The following is a 15,795-nucleotide window of genomic DNA, read 5'->3' as shown; positions in this document are numbered from 1 at the left end:
GAAAAAGCCGCTATTCGGAGAATAGAGAAGAATCTCTACAAGTGTAATGCTGCTGAAGTAGCCATTACTTTTAATAAAGTATGCTTGAGAGAGGGTCTGCTTCCTAAGTACACTATTATTATTATTATTATTTATCAGCTTTCACAGGGCTGGCCTGGAGGATTTGTTTTTGCTTGCATTGCTTATTTTTGTATTATTATTATTATTATTATTATTATTATTATTATTATTATTATTATTATTATTATTTGTCAATTGTGTAAATAAATCCTTATGTAGTATTCTTGCTAAGATTTTGCACAGTCTCATGTCCAATTACCCTTTCCCTTTTTGGGCATATTTCGGTACTAGCTATGATTTATTTTTCCCGTGATGCAGTTGAGTCATCACAGAGTTTATTGTTATTTTCAACGGAATAGATAGATTGATAAGAGGAGTGACATTCTCTCCTTCGGTTCTAAGTCAAATGGACAATTTCCCCACGGTTCGGACCTTAAAGGGGAACTTCTGGTTGCATTTCAGATGTTCCATATGAGGTATTATTCCATTTAAGTACCCCAGTGAAAATATTTTTTGGAAAGGGGAGTTTTCTTATTTTTTACAACCAATTTTCTATTGCACCATGGGCGCAGTCATTTATGTGCGTCTCATTTGTTATGCGTGACGTCATGTCGCGTATGCTCAAATAGGCGGAACTATTCCACCAGGCGTGCTGTCTACACAATTCATGGACACACACACACACACACACACACACACACACATGCTTAGAAAACTGCCGTTCACCCCATCACAACACGCACATTTCGATTGACAAGTATAAATATAAATTCAAATGCATACAAGTTGGAGGCACCATAGTATAGATAGCGGTAAATATCCGCCCTATCTTCGTCGGTACCGTGGTCTATTCAGACCGTTCATTTCATGTTGATCTATTTCACTCATAGCTGTAGCCACCATTATTTCCTTTAAGGAGAAAAGGGTTCCTGAATACGCGATGTCGAAAAAAATAAAAAGGTGATTAGTCTTTGGTACATTATATCAAAGATACATACATACATATATATATATATATATATATGATATATATATATATATATATAATAAGATATATATATATATATATATATACATATATATATATATATAATATAAGCCTAGATGGACAGATTAATATTAATAAAAACCTCAATTAAGGATCATTATGCATTATGGCACGCACACATTAGCTTTCCTATTCCAAACGGAGTAATTTCATATTCACTGTCATATGTAAATATACCAATACACCGTTTTTCTACACAAAATTACACTTCTCTCTCTCTCTCTCAACTTATATCGAATGCAAAGCCCTAACCCTAAATGAATGGAACAAATGAAGAATTCCAGACCTTAGTGGGGCAAGATGAGAGAGGAGAGAGAGAGAGGAAGAGAGAGAGAGAGAGGAGAGAGAGAGGAGAGAATTCATTAGGACAAAAGGGTAAATAAAGGAAAATCCCGAATTTATTGCCATAGATGAGGAAAAAAAAAAAAACCCGGAAGAGAGAGAGAGAGAGAGAGAGAGAGAGAGAGTAGAGAGAGAGAGAGAGAGAGAGAAAAAAATATACGGACTGTATTACTGTATTAATGCGTGCATACTTGTTGCAAACGTTCAATTTAACTAAAGAATTCATTGAAGAATCATTTGAGTAAGGGGACTTTTGGTACAATTATAAATTGCTTGTGAAAATTTCTGAAAAATTAACCATCACAAACACAAGTCGCTAATGTAACTCTGTGTGTGTGTGTGTGTATGTCTGTGTGTTTTTCGTGATCTCTTCATTCTGTATATCCCATTACCTTAAGTTATTGTTTTCTTTCCAATAAACGGCAGAATACTATTTTTTGGAGGCTTGAATTTCAAGTCACTGGACCCTGTGGTGGTGGGACTTATTCTATATGAATGAGGTTCATCTTTAGAATAATAATAATACTAACTTTGAGACTACAACGGTCCCCTAGAAAGGCTAAAAGGTTAAAATATGAACGGACGATAAAATAGCTCACGAAATCAGGAAACAGAAAACTTTCTTAATGGTATCAGACATCCGGTGTCTACATATCCTAAGTAACAAGTGGCCAGCGTTACGCTCGAGTTTCTATGTCAGTGAATTATTATTACCCAATAATTCAAGTTACTCATTGGCAAAATGATTGTTTGACGGACGTGCGAATTGTTAGGGCAGTTGGGACGGCAACCAGAGGTCCTGTTCTTGCCCAGGGCCGGAAAAATAAGAAAATGATAGAAAGGAAAGGGGGTTCTATAAACCGTATTCATATGGAACAAGCCCGCCAAGCTTTCAAAGGAATATTATGGTGTTCATTAGAAAGTAGTAACAGAAGGTAACAGATAAACAGACAGAAGAGACTAGTAACTGGAAAAGAAAAAGAAAGTAAATGGGACAAATAATTAAATAAACAGATACTAGTAAAATGTAATGAGATTACAAAATTCACACTGTTAACAGTCATTTCACGTTGGTCTATTCTTACTCACAGCAGTGGACCATCACTATTTCCTTTAAAGAGAAAAAGGTCAAGTTCCTGAATACGCTATTACGAAAGAAAAAGAAGAAAAACACTACCTGGTCACGGTTTGTGATCCCGAAAAAACATTATCATTAACAACCGTAGCCATTTTCTTTCTCTCTCTCTCTCGTACTGTTGCAACATCACGTATATTACGCCACACACACGTGCGCACGCGCGTAAGCTTGCGTAAGGGCTGTCATTATAGGAAAGTTTGCGCATTCCTGCTTCATATACTTTTGATTCATTCGTGTTTTTGGGCGTTCCTCGTGCGTAGACAGCATGTCTAAAAGGTGACCTGACTTTGGGGCATTATATATATATATATATATATATATATATATATTATATATATATATATATATATATATATATATGTGTGTGTGTGTGTGTGTATGTATGTATATATAATATATATATATATATATATATATATATATATATATATATATATATATATATAGAGTAAACAGAATGAATAATATTAATATAAACCTCAATTGAAGCATTATACACTAAGCATGGTAGTCACACACTAGATTCTCTATTTTTTCTGTTTTCTACGCAAAAATACGGTCTCTCTCTCTCTCTCTCTCTCTCTCTCTCTCTCTCTCTCTCTCTCTCTCTCCAACTTATTGAATGCCAAGCCTTAAACCTAAATGAAGGAACAAAGAAGAATTACGGACCTTCGGGAAAGAAAGAAAGAAAGAAAGAAAGAAAGAAAGAAAGAAAGAAAGAATAGAAAGAGAGAGAGAGAGAGAGAGAGAGAGAGAGAGAGAGAGAGAGAGATTGATTTCAGCAATTTATAACACCAAGAGACAAGACATAATTAAAATTCAGAATCTTTCCTGCTATATTTCGATAAACCAAAATATCTCTTGTGGAATATAGAAAATCAACGAAAAATCGAGATTGAGAGAGAGAGAGTATATGAACTGGATACTTCAGATATGGATTTCAGTTTGAAGAAACGTGGCCTTACCTGGCCTTGGCAGCAGCTGTTTATTAGGACGTTTTTGTCCAGATGTTGTTGGAAATCAGGAAGAATCGTGATCTTGTTTGGTGTGGCTGCCTATTCGCTGGCGAGATTTCTCTCCTGACTGATGATGATGGAGCTGAACAGCCTGAGGAAAAGGAACTGAACGAGAGAATTGCGGCCGTTGCGAGACGCCATCAGTACCAGAGAGAGCAGCGCGTGCACTTGGGCAGGACAATAATTCTTCAGCTTACAACAGAGGCTCGACTACCAAGAAGAGACTCAGAAGGCGGGCGGGAAGGGAAGAACGCGTTGGTGAAATGCAGATCACTCAGCGGGCCTTGCAAGAGAGGGTGCACTCGCTCGAAGCTGGAACGATAAAGAGAAGAGGGAGAAACGGAAACGGCAGCTGGAAGACAAAAATGGTAAAGATGGCCGAAGAAAACCAGCATCTGAAGAACAAACGTGAAGGAAATTGGTCAGAGGAACGATGCCCTTTGTGAGAGGATAAGGGAACTGATTGAGGGGCTCGAGAAACTCCTACGACAGAAGGAGAAAGACGTGGAGCTAAAGATGGCAGAAGCGGCGCGGATAGCGAGGCTCATCCAGGAACAAAATGACTCAACCGAAAAGTGGGGAATCCGAGAGGAAAGAGCTGGAGCTGAGGTTGGAGCGCCTGAAGAAGGACTTGGAGGACCTCTTGGAAGGAAAAGTGTGGACTCCAGTGTGAAGTTGAGACAGCGAAACTCAAGAGGAACGAGCTGGCATGCCTTCTAGAGGAAGGAAATATTGGCCTGGAGTCGCTGGAGAAGAAGGCCGGTGTCCAGAGCGAACGGAACGACCAGAAGGATGATGAGGTTGGATGGCTAGGAGGAGCGAAGGAGAAAATGGTGTCCGATTTGAAGAAGGTCCAGGAGAAATAAAGACGAATGGAGGAGAGCAACTGAAAACTGCCGAAGATTCTGTCGATCTTCAAGAAATGGCGTGATGAAGACTGAAAGGAAAATTTGATGTTTATTTTGTAATAAGTTTGTTTTGTTAATTGTTGAAGGAAATTGAACTAGAACAGAAATAAAATGTGTTAAAAATGTTTTCTTAGAGTTTTTAATTGATTATTGGTGGAAAAGAAACAGCGGAGGAATAGAGAAAGGGTGGGAAGAAAATAACGGGATTCGTGTAGGTTGCCGGGATAGAAACAGGAGCAGGAGAAGCCCCAAGAAAATTGAGAGGATTCAATAGGATGGGTGGAGGTGCCAGGAGAAGAAAGAGAGGATCCAGTAGGATTCCTGGAGTGCAAGGAAAATAAGTACAAGATTCAGAGAATCCCCAAAAGAATTGAGAGGATGCAGTGGCGTATTCTGGTTCTAAGGATCAGAATAGCTATTACACTGTTCAGGGACTGGCGGGCGAGGCTCGCCGCGGTCCCGGGAGGGCGGGGGGCAGGCGTCCGCCCCTGGTCCCGGGACGGGCAGGCCGGGCCCGCCGCGGGTTCCGGGACGGGCGGGCAGGGGTCCGCCTCAGGTCCGGGACGGGCGGGCAGGCCGTCCGCCCCCCTGGTCCCGTGACAGGCGGGCCGGGCCCGCCGCAGGTCCCGGGATGGGCGGGCAGGCGTCCGCCCCTGGTCCAGTGACGGGCGGGCCGGGCCCGCCGCAGGTCCCGGGACCGGCATTCAGGCGTCCGCCCGGCGCGGGTCCCCGGGACGGGCGGGCAGGCGTCCGCCCCTGGTCCCGGGACGGGCGGGCCGGGCCCACCGCGGGTCCCGGGACAGGCGGGGTAGGCGTCCGCCCCTGGTACCGGGACGGGCGCCGGGGCCCGCCGCGGGTCCCGGGACGGGCGGGCAGGGCGTCCGCCCCTGGTCCTGGGACGGGTGGGCCAGGACTGCCGCAGTTCCCGGGACGGGCGGGCAGGTGTCCGCCCATGGTCCCGGGACGGGCGGGCCGGGTCCCGCCTCGGGTCCCAGGACGGGCGGGCAGGCGTCCGCCCTGGTCCCAGAGACGGGGGGCGGGCCAGGCAAGCCGCGGGTCCCGGGGGGGGGGACGGGCGGGCAGGCATCCGCCCCTGGTCCCAGGACAGGGCAGGCAGGGCAAGCCGCGGTCCCGGGACGGGCGGGTGGAGGGGCCCGACGTGGGTCCTGGGACGGGCGGGGCAGGCGTCCGCCGCCGCGGGTCCCGGGACGGGTGGGCTGGCGTCCGCCCCTGGTCCCGGGAACGGGCGGGCATGGCCCGCTGCTTGGGTCCCGGGACAGGGCGGGCCAGGGGTCCCACCCTGGTCCCAGGATGGGCAGGCTGGGCCCGTCGCGGGTCCCGGGAACGGGCGGGCAGGCCGTCCTCGCCCCTGGTCCCGGGACGGGCGGGCTGGGCCCGCCGGCGGGTCCCGGGACGGGCGGGCAGGCGTCCGCCCCTGGTCCCGGGATGGGCGGGCCGGGCTCGCTGCGGGTCACGGGACGGGCGGGCAGGCGTCCGCCCCTAGTCCGGGACGGGCGGGCAGGCGTCCGCCCTGGTCAAGGAACGGGCGGGGCCGGGCCCGCGGCGGTACCGGGACGGGCGGGGCAGGCGTCCGCCCCTGTCAAGGGACGGGACGGCGGCAGGCGTCCGCCCCTGGTCAAGGAACGGGCGGGCCGGGCCCGCCGTGGGTCCCGGACGGGCGGGCAGGTGTCCGCCACTGGTCCCGGGACAGGCAGGCCATGCAAGCCGCGGGTCCCGGGACGGGCGGGCAGGCATCCGCCCCTGGTCCCAGGACAATGGCAGGCAGGGCCCGCCGCGGGTCCCGGGACGGGCTGGTAGGGCCCGCCGTGGGTTCCGGGGGGACGGGCGGGCAGGCGTCCGCCGCGGGTCCCGGGACGGGCGGGCTGGCGTCCAAGCCCCTGGTCCCGGGACGGGCGGGCAGGGCCAGCCGTGGGTCCCGGGATGGGCGGGCTGGCGTTCGCCCCTGCCGCGGGTCGCGGGACGGGCGGTTCCTGGGACGGGCGGGTCCCTGGGGACAGGCAGTTTCCTGGGACGGGCGTCCGCCACTGGTCACGGGACGGGCGGGCCGGGCCCGCCGCCGGTCCCGGGACGGGCGGTTTCCCGGGACGGGCGGGCCGGGCCCGCTGCAGGTCCCGGGACGGGCGGGCAGGCGATCGCCATTGGTCCCGGGCCTGGCCCGCCGCGGGTCCCGGGAAGGGCAGGCAGGCGTAGGCACTGGTCCCAGGGGCGGGCGGGCAAGCATCCGCCAATGGTCCCGGGATGGGCGTGCCAGGCCGCCCGCCGCAGGTCCCGGGTACAGGCGGGCTGGCGTCCGTCCCTGGTCCTGCCTGACGGGCGGGCAGGGCCCACCGCGGGTCCGGGACGGCCGGGCAGGCGTCCGCCACTGGTACCCGGGACGGGCGGGGCCGGGCCACCCCGCCGCGGTTTCCCGGGATGAAGGGGAGGCGTGGTGCCACTGGTCCCTTGGGATGGGTGGGCTGGACCCGCCGTGTGTCCCGGGACGGGCGGGCAGGCATCCGCCACTGGTCCAGGGATGGGCGGGCCGCGCCCCCCGCAGCGGGTCCCGGGACGTGCGGGCAGGCGTCCGTCAATGGGTCCAGGGATGGGCGGGCGGCGTCCGCCGCGGGTTGCCCGGGACGGGCGGGCTGGCGTCCGCCCCTGGTCCCGGGACGGGCGGGCAGGGCCAGCCGTGGGTCCCGGGATGGGCGGCTGGCGTTTCGCCCCTGCTGCTGGTCCCGGGGCCCGGGACGGGCGGTTCCTGGGACGGGCGGGTCCCGGGACAGGCGGTTCCTGGGACGGGCGTCCGCCACTGGTCACGGGACGGGCGGAGGGCCGGGCTGGGCCGGGCCCGCCGCCGGTCCCGGGACGGTGGGTCAGGCATCCGCCCCTGCTCCGGGACGGGACGGGCCGGGCCGCCCGCCGCAGGGTCCCCGGGATGGGCTGCAGGCGTCCGCCCCTGGTCCCGGGACGGGCGGGAGGGCCGGGCCTGCCATTGGGTCCCGGGACTTGGGCGGGCAAGTATCCGCCCCTGTCCCGGGGAAACTGGCGGGCGGGCCCGCCGTTCCCGGGTCCCGGGACGGGCAGGCAGACGTCCACCCCTGGTCCCGGACGGGCGGGAGCAGGGCCCGCCGCGGGTCCCGGGACCGGGGCGGGCAGGCGTCCACCGCGGGTCCCAGGACGGGCTTGCTGGCGTCCCGTCCCGGGTCCCGGGATGGGCGGGCAGGGCCCGCCGCAGGTCCCGGGACGGGCGGGCTGGCGTCCGTCCTGGTCCTGTGACGGGCGGGCAGGGCCCGCCGCGGGTCCCGGGACGGGCGGGCAGGCGTCCGCCCCTGGTCCTGGGACGGGTGGGCCAGGACTGCCGCAGTTCCCGGGACGGGCGGGCAGGTGTCCGCCCATGGTCCCGGGACGGGCGGGCCGGGCCCGCCTCGGGTCCCAGGACGGGCGGGCAGGCGTCCGCCCTGGTCCCGAGACGGGCGGGCCAGGCAAGCCGCGGGTAACCCGGGACGGGCGGGCAGGCATCCGCCCCTGGTCCCAGGACAGGCAGCAGGGCAAGCCGCGGGTCCCGGGACGGGCGGGTAGGGCCCGACGTGGGTCCCTGGGACGGGCGGGGGGCAGGCGTCCGCCGCGGGGTCCCGGGACGGGTGGGCTGGCGTCCGCCCCCATGTTCCCGGGACGGGCGGGCATGGCCCGCTGCGGGTCCCGGGCCCGGGGACGGGCGGGCAGGTCCACCCCTGGTCCCAGGATGGCAAGGCTGGGCCCGTCGCGGGTCCCGGACGGGGGCGGGCAGGCGTCCGCCCCTGGTCCCGGGACGGGCGGGCTGGGCCCGCCGCGGGTCCCGGGACGGGCGGGCAGGCGTCCGCCCCTGGTCCCGGGATGGGCGGGCAGGGCTCGCTGCGGGTCACGGGACGGCGGGCAGGGCGTCCCGCCCCTAGTCCCTGGGACGGGCGGGCAGGCGTCCGCCCCTGGTCAAGGAACGGGCGGGCCGGGCCCGCGGCGGTCACGGGACGGGCGGGCAGGCGTCCGCCCCTGGTCAAGGGACGGGCGGGCAGGCGTCCGTCCCTGGTCAAGGAAAACGGGCGGGCCGGGCCCGCCGTGGGTCCCGGGACGGGCGGGCAGGTGTCCGCCACTGGTCCCGGGACAGGCAGGCCAGGCAAGCCGCGGGTCCCGTCCCGGGACGGGCGGGCAGGCATCCGCCCTGGTCCCAGGGACTGGCAGGCAGGGCCCGCCGCGGGTCCCGGGACGGGCTGGTAGGGCCCGCCGTGGGTTTCCTGGGACGGGCGGGCAGGCGTCCGCCGCCGGGTCCCGCCCGGACGGGCGGGCTGGCTGTCCGCCGCCCTGGTCAGGGACGGGCGGGCAGGGCCAGCCGTGTGGGCAGGGATGGGGCGGCTGGCGTTCGCCCCTGCCGCGGTCGCGGGACGGGCGGTTCCTGGGACGGGCGGGGTCCCGGGACAGGCAGTTCCTGGGACGGGCGTCCGCCACTGGTCACGGGACGGGCGGGCCGGGCCCGCCGCCGGTCCCGGGACGGGTGGGGCAGGCGTCCGCCCCTGCTCCCGGGACGGGGCGGGAGGGCCGGGCCCGCCGCGGGTCCCGGGATGGGCGGCAGGCCGTCTGCCCCTCCCCTGGTCCCGGGACGGGCGGGACGGGCCCGCCATGGGTCCCGGGACGGGCGGGCAAGTATCCGCCCCGGGTCCCGGGACTGGGCGGGCCGGGCCCGCCGCGGTCCCGGGACGGCAGGCAGGCGTTCCACCCCTGGTCCGGGACGGGCGGGCAGGGCCGCTGCGGGTCCCGGGACGGGCGGGCGGGCAGGCGTCCACCGCGGGTCCCAGGACGGGCTTGCCTGGCTCCGCCCCGGGTCCCGGGATGGGCGGGCAGGGCCCGCCGCAGGTCCCGGGACGGGCGGGCTGGCGTCCGTCCCTGGTCCTGTGACGGGACGGGCGGCAGGGACCGGCGCGGGTCCCGGGGACGGGCGGGCAGGCGTCCGCCACTGGTCCCAGGACGGGCAGGCGGGCCCGCCGCAGGTCCCGGACGGGCGGGCGGTTCCCGGGACGGGCGGGCCGGGCCCGCTGCAGGTCCCGGGACGGGTCGGGCAGGCGATCGCCATTGGTCCCGGGCCAAAGGCCCGCCGCCGGGTCGAGTCCCGGGAAGGCAGGCAGGCGTAGGCACTGGTCCCGGGGCGGGGCGGCGGGCAGCATCCGCCAATGGTCCCGGGATGGGCGTGCCAGGCCCGCCGCAGGTCCCGACAGGGAGGCGGGCTGGCGTCCGTCCCTGGTCCTGTGACGGGCGGGCAGGGCCCACCGCGGGTCCCGGGACGGCCGGGCAGGCGTCCGCCACTGGTCCCGGGACCCGGGACGGGCGGGCCGGGCCCGCCGCGGTTCCTGGGATGATGAGGGGAGGCGTGTGCCACTGGTCCCGGGATGGGTGGGCTGGACCCGCCGTGTGTCCCGGGACGGGCGGGCGGGCAGGCATCCGCCACTGGTCCAGGGATGGGCGGGCCGCGCCCGCCAGCGGGTCCCGGGACGGTGCGGGCAGGCGTCCGTCACTGGTCCAGGGATGGGCGGGTCCGCGTCCGCCGCGGGTCCCGGGACGGGTCGGGCTGGCGTCCGCCACCCCTGGTCCCGGGAACGGGCGGGCAGGGCCAGCCGTGGGTCCCGGGATGGGCGGGCTGGCGTTCGCCCCTGCTGCGGGTTCCGGGACGGGCGGTTCCTGGGACGGGCGGGTCAGGTCCCGGGACAGGCCGTTCTGGGACGGGGCGTCCGACCACTGGTCACGGGACGTGGGCGGGCCGGGCGGGCCGGGCCCGCCGCCGGTCCCGGGACGGGTGGGCGGGAGGCATCCGCCCCTGCTCCCGGACGGGCGGGCCGGGCCCGCCGCGGGTCCCCGGGATGGGCGGCAGGCGTCCGCCCCTGGTCCCGGGACGGGCGGGGCCGGGCCTGCCATGGGTCCCGGGACAAACGGCGGGCAAGTATCCGCCCCTGGTCCCGGGACGGGCGGGCCGGGCCCGCCGCGGGTCCCGGGACGGGCAGGCAGACGTCCACCCCTGGTCCCGGGACGGGCGGGCAGGGCCCGACCGCGGGTCCCGGGACGGGCGGGCAGGCGTCCACCGCGGGTCCAGGACGGGCTTGCTGGCGTCCGCCCCACCCCGGGTCCCGGGATGGGCGGGCAGGGCCCGCCGCAGGTCCCGGGACGGGCGGGCGTGGCGTCCGTCCCTGGTCCTGTGACGGGCGGGCAGGGCCCGCCGCGGGTCCCGGGACGGGCGGGCAGGCGTCCGCCACTGGTCCCAGGACGGGCAGGCCGGGCCCGCCGCAGGTCCGGGACGGGCGGTTCCCGGGACGGGCGTCCACCACTGGTCACGGGACGGGCGGGCCGGGCCCGCTGCAGGTCCCGGGACGGGCGGGCAGAGGCGATCGCCATTGGTCCCGGGCCTGGCCGCCGCGGGTCCGGGAAGGGCAGGCAGGCGTAGGCACTGGGTCCCGGGGCCCGGGGCGGCAGGCAAGCATCCGCCAATGGTCCCGTGGGATGGCGTGCCAGGCCCGCCGCAGGTCCCGGGGAACGGGCGGGCGGGCTGGCGTCCGTCCCTGGTCCTGTGACGGGCAGGGCAGGGCCGCTGTGGGTCCCGGGACGGGCCGGGAGGCGGTCCGCCACTGGTCCCACGGGACGGGCGGGCCGGGCCCGCCGCGGTTCCCGGGATGAGAGGGGAGGCGTGTGCCACTGGTCCCGGGATGGGTGGGCTGGACCCGCCGTGTGTCCCGGGACGGGCGAGGGGCAGGCATCCGCCACTGGTCCAGGGATGGGCGGGCCGCGCCCGCGCAGGGTCGCCCGGACGTACGGGCAGGCGTCCGTCACTGGTCCCCGGGACGGCAGGCCGGGCCCGCCGCTGGTCCGGGACGCGTGGGCAGGCGTCCCCCCACTGGTCCTGGGACGGGCAGGCCGGGCCTGCCGCGGGTGCCCGGGACGGGCGGGCAAGCGTCCGCCACTGGTCCCGGGACGGGCGGGGGGGCCGGGGCTCGCTGCGGGTCCTGGGGATGGGCGGGCAGGCATCCACATTGGTCCCGGGACGGGTGGGACGGGCCCGCCGCAGGTCCCGGGGACGGGCGGGTAGGCGTCCGCCACTGGTCTCGTGACGGGCGGGACGGTCCCGCCCGGGTCCCGGGACCGGGACGGGCAGGCAGGCGTCCGCCATGGTCCTGGGACGGGCGGGGCCGGGACCTTTGCGGGTCCCGGGACGGGCGGGCTGGCCCCGCCACTGGTCCCGAGACGGCCGGGCCTGCTGCAGGTCCCGGGACGGCAGGCAGGTGTCCGCCACTGGTCCTGGGATGGGGCGGTCCGGGTGGACTGGGCCCCCTGGTGGTCCCGGGACTGGCGGGCAGGCGTCCGCCCTTGGTCCTGGGATGGGCGGTCCGGGATTGAAGGCGTCCGCCATTGGTCCCGGGACGGCGGGCCCGGGCCCGCTGCGGGTTACGGGACTGTGGGTAGGCATCCGCCACTGGTCCCGGGACGGCTGGGCCGGGCCCGCCTCGGGTCCTGGGACGGGCGGGCTGGGCCCGCCGCGGGTCCCGGGACGGGATGAGGGCAGGAGTCTGCCACTGGTTCCCGGGACCCGCTGTGGGCGTGGCCCACCCATCCCGCTGGCGGGTCCCGGGACGGTCGGGCAGGCGTCCGCTACTGGTCCAAAACGGGCGGGCCAGGTAAGCCGCGCGGTCCCGGGACAGGCGGGCAGACTTCCGCCACTGGTCCCGGGACGGGTGGGCCGGGTCTGCCGTGGGTCCTGGGTACGGGCGGGCAGGCGTCTGCCACTGGTCTCGTGACGGGTGGGCTGGTTTCCGCTTCGGGTCTCGGGACAGGCGGCTGGTGCCTGTCTGGCCCTCCCGGTGGGAGACCGGGGTGGCGGGCCCTGCCTGCCCGTCTCAGGACGCGTGTAGGACTCCGCCTGCCTGGTGTCCGCCCGTCCATTGACACGTGGCAGACACCAGTTGCCCGCCGCGGTCCTGGGACGGGCGGGCAGGCGTCCACGACTGGTCCCGGGACTGGCTGGCTAGGCCCCGCTGCGCGGGTCCCGGGACGGGCGGGCAGGCTTTCGGCACTGGTCCCAGGACGGGCGGGCCGTGCCCGCCGCGGGTCCCAGGACGGGTGGGCCTGCGTCTGCCACGCGTCCCGGGAAGGGCAGGCTGGACCCGCCGCGTGTCCCGGGAGGGGCAGGCAGGGGTCCGCCATGTGTCATAGGACGGGCGGTTCGGGACTATGTGGTTCCAGGGACAGGTGGCCAGTGTCCACCATGTGTCCCGGGACGGGGGGCCAGTGCCCGCCATATGTCCGGGACTGGCAGGCTTGGCTGGCATGTGACCCACCAAGTGTCCCGGGACGGGGGGTTTTGTCCGCCTCACGTCCTGGGACGGGTCGGGCGGTTGGTGTCTGCCTGGCCCTCCTGGGACCCGTGGCGGCTTTGCCCGCCTGTCTCAGGACGCGTGGAGGACTTCGCCTGCCTGGTGTCTGCCCGTCCATTGACACGTGGCAGACACCACTTGCCCGTCTCGGGATCCGCGTGGACACCAGCCGCTCGGACCGCCCAACTTGGACATGTGGCAGACACCGCCGCGGGTCCCTGGATGGGCGGGCAGGCGTCTGCCACGAGTCCTGGGAAGGACGGGCTGGACCCGCTGCAGGTTCCCGGTAGGGGCAGGCTGGGGTCTGCCACGCGTCTCAGAACGGGCGGGCCGGGCCTGCCGCGTGTTCTGGTACGTCCGTGTAGGCGTCCACTGCGGCTGCCGGGACGGGCGGGCGGTGTCTGCCATGTGTCCCAGGAAGGGCTGGCCAGGACCGCCGTAGGTCCATGGACGGGCAGGCTGTGTCCACCACGTGTCCCGGGATGGCCGTGCTGGTGCCCGCCACGTGTCTTGGGACGGGCGGGCCAGCCAGGACCGCCACGGGTCCTTGGATGGGTGGGCGTTGCCCACCACGTGTTCTGTGACGGTTCTGCCGGACCCGCTGTGGGTCCTGGGATGGGCGGGCAGTGCCTGCTATATATCCCGGGACGCGCGGGCTGGGTCTGCCGCGGGTCCCCGGGTATGGGTGGGTGGTTTACGCCACGTTGTTTTCCGGGACTGGTGATCGGTCTCCGCCAGGTGTCTCGGGATTGGTTGGCCGGGCCTGCCGCGGGTTCCGGGACGGGCTGGGCGGTGCCTGTTACGGGTACAGGGATAGGAGGGGGGCGGTCTCCACCATGTGTCCCGGGACAGGTGGGCCGGGCCGGCCGCGGGTCCCACGGTCGGGCCACCAGTATTTGGGCCCCAGTCGGGTTGGTGACCAGATTAGAACACCATTGGTGGGGCCCTTGGCGGAGAGGAGACTCGGTCTGACCGCCAGAGGGGTGGGGCCTCTGGAGGGGAAGCAAGTGGGTTTGGCTGCCAGTAGTGGGGCCCCCAGTTTGGGGCGACTGGGTATTGCCGTCAGGGTTGAGGATCCTTGGTCCTCTTGGGTGGGGCCCCTGGTGGGGATAAGACCTGGTCAGGCTGTCTGGCGTGGGATCCACGACCAGGAGGAAAAAAAGTCTAGTTTTTCAGACCAAGCCAATTTTGCTCTAACTGCTCTTTGCTTTAAAAATAAACATGGAAACAGACAGAAAACAAGGACAGTTAATGGGGCTCTTTTCTTTCTGCTAGTTGCATCAAAGGTTCTGGAGGGTCATGTGCTCATTTTACTCCTGCCAATGATATGTTTTCCAGAATAATAATCATGCACAGTTATTCCAGAACATCAGAGAACATGAATTTGATTTGAAAGAAGATTCTTAAAGATATACTTTACAATTATTATTGTTATTAATTTTTTCATCATGGGCTAGGTATCAGTACCAGTCATGTTGTTTTAATCATATATATTAATTTTAAATTACTACTCAGTGATGCTATTTTGATTTTTGATGTTTTGGAGTGTTTAAAGAGATGTATGTGTATGAGTGGGCCTATCAACTCACATATCTTCGTGTTAATTCGTTATCAGTTTAGTTTACACTTTGGAAAGAAGTGACGTTCTGAGCTGAGTACATCGTTCACTTCTGAGCCGGAGTTGTCAAGTACTCTTTATATCTAAGTCCGTTTTTTCTTGCTTATTCATCAAAATGCCAAGGAAGAAACAGTCAAGAAAGCGTACATTAGCGAGAGAAAGGTTGAAAAAAAGACTTAGAAAGATAACAAGAAAGAACACCAAGATGAAGCATGTGCATTCATCACCTCCCAGGCCTAGCTGGCGACAGTGAGAGGGGTCGTGCCTCATGATACCCACCCCCTGGGGGTGTTTAATATCACTTTTTAAAGTGGGTGGACCAAATATCATAGAAGTATGCTGTTAGGATAAGAAACTCAAGCTTAAGTAAATTTTTATATTGATGCCTATGCTGTTTTCACTGAGAATTTCATTACACAAACTTTAACACGCGATATCTCAAAACTATGTTTTTTCAGTATATGGTCGCTTTAAAACCCTAAGGCTTTTTTTATTTGTTGTCCTATTTTCAAAATTCAAATACCATTGAAATCCTTGATAAATTCTACATCGAAAGAATTGAAAGAATTTCCAAATTATTCCAATTTCTATTTTTTATGAATTTTTGAATTAAGTAATTAAATAAAAAAAATATTATTTTTTATATCAATGAATTTTTTTATTTTATTATTTCTTTTAATCTTTCTCATTTCATTGGATAGAGCAACTCTTTGTGAGTATTAAATTGCTCTAGTTATTAAAATTTAGTTAAAAACTAAGGAAGCCTTAGGATTTTAAAGCAATGCATCTAAAAATCGGGAAAAAAATTAATATAAAAAAAACGAATTGATAGAAATTTATGAAACCTTTTGTAGTAACTTTCCATTAGGTGACTTATAAATGGGTAGCAAAACATATTTGCTCCGGGCAATATTTCGGTACCCTCCCCCCCAACTGAGGCGGTCCCCTTAATGTGTGTCTTAAATTTGTTACTAAAATTCCTGGCAGCGGTGGGATTCGAACCCACGCCTCCGAAGAGACTGGTGCCTTAAACCAGCGCCTTAGACCGCTCGGCCACGCTACCGATAAGTTAATTGTCTTAAGACGTACAGGTATGTGAACAATTCACTGTTCAGGTAGTGAAGGGGCTTCCCCGCTACTTATCTGCCACCGCAGAAGAGTTGCCAAATAGCCATTATGAACCCGAAGCGTTGCTATCTTTCCGCTAAACGGGTAACTCACCTAATCTTTTTCAAGCTTCTTTAAGATTATATTGGATCTTTGCTAGATAGTGACCCACAAGAG

General features: G+C 61.3%; 1 non-coding gene across 1 annotated transcript; it reads right to left on the bottom strand.

The window, feature by feature from the left end:
- Positions 1 to 15,492: 15,492 nt before the first annotated feature.
- Positions 15,493 to 15,574, bottom strand: Trnal-aag (transfer RNA leucine (anticodon AAG)). The gene has a single exon. It is a non-coding gene; the product is annotated as a tRNA-Leu (tRNA).
- Positions 15,575 to 15,795: the final 221 nt, after the last annotated feature.

This window comes from Macrobrachium nipponense, chromosome 11 (assembly GCF_015104395.2).
Source record: "Macrobrachium nipponense isolate FS-2020 chromosome 11, ASM1510439v2, whole genome shotgun sequence".
NCBI classification, from domain to species: Eukaryota; Metazoa; Arthropoda; class Malacostraca; order Decapoda; family Palaemonidae; genus Macrobrachium; species Macrobrachium nipponense.
The sequence above is the reverse complement of the archived record's forward strand: the minus strand, read 5'-3'. Positions and strand labels throughout refer to the sequence as shown.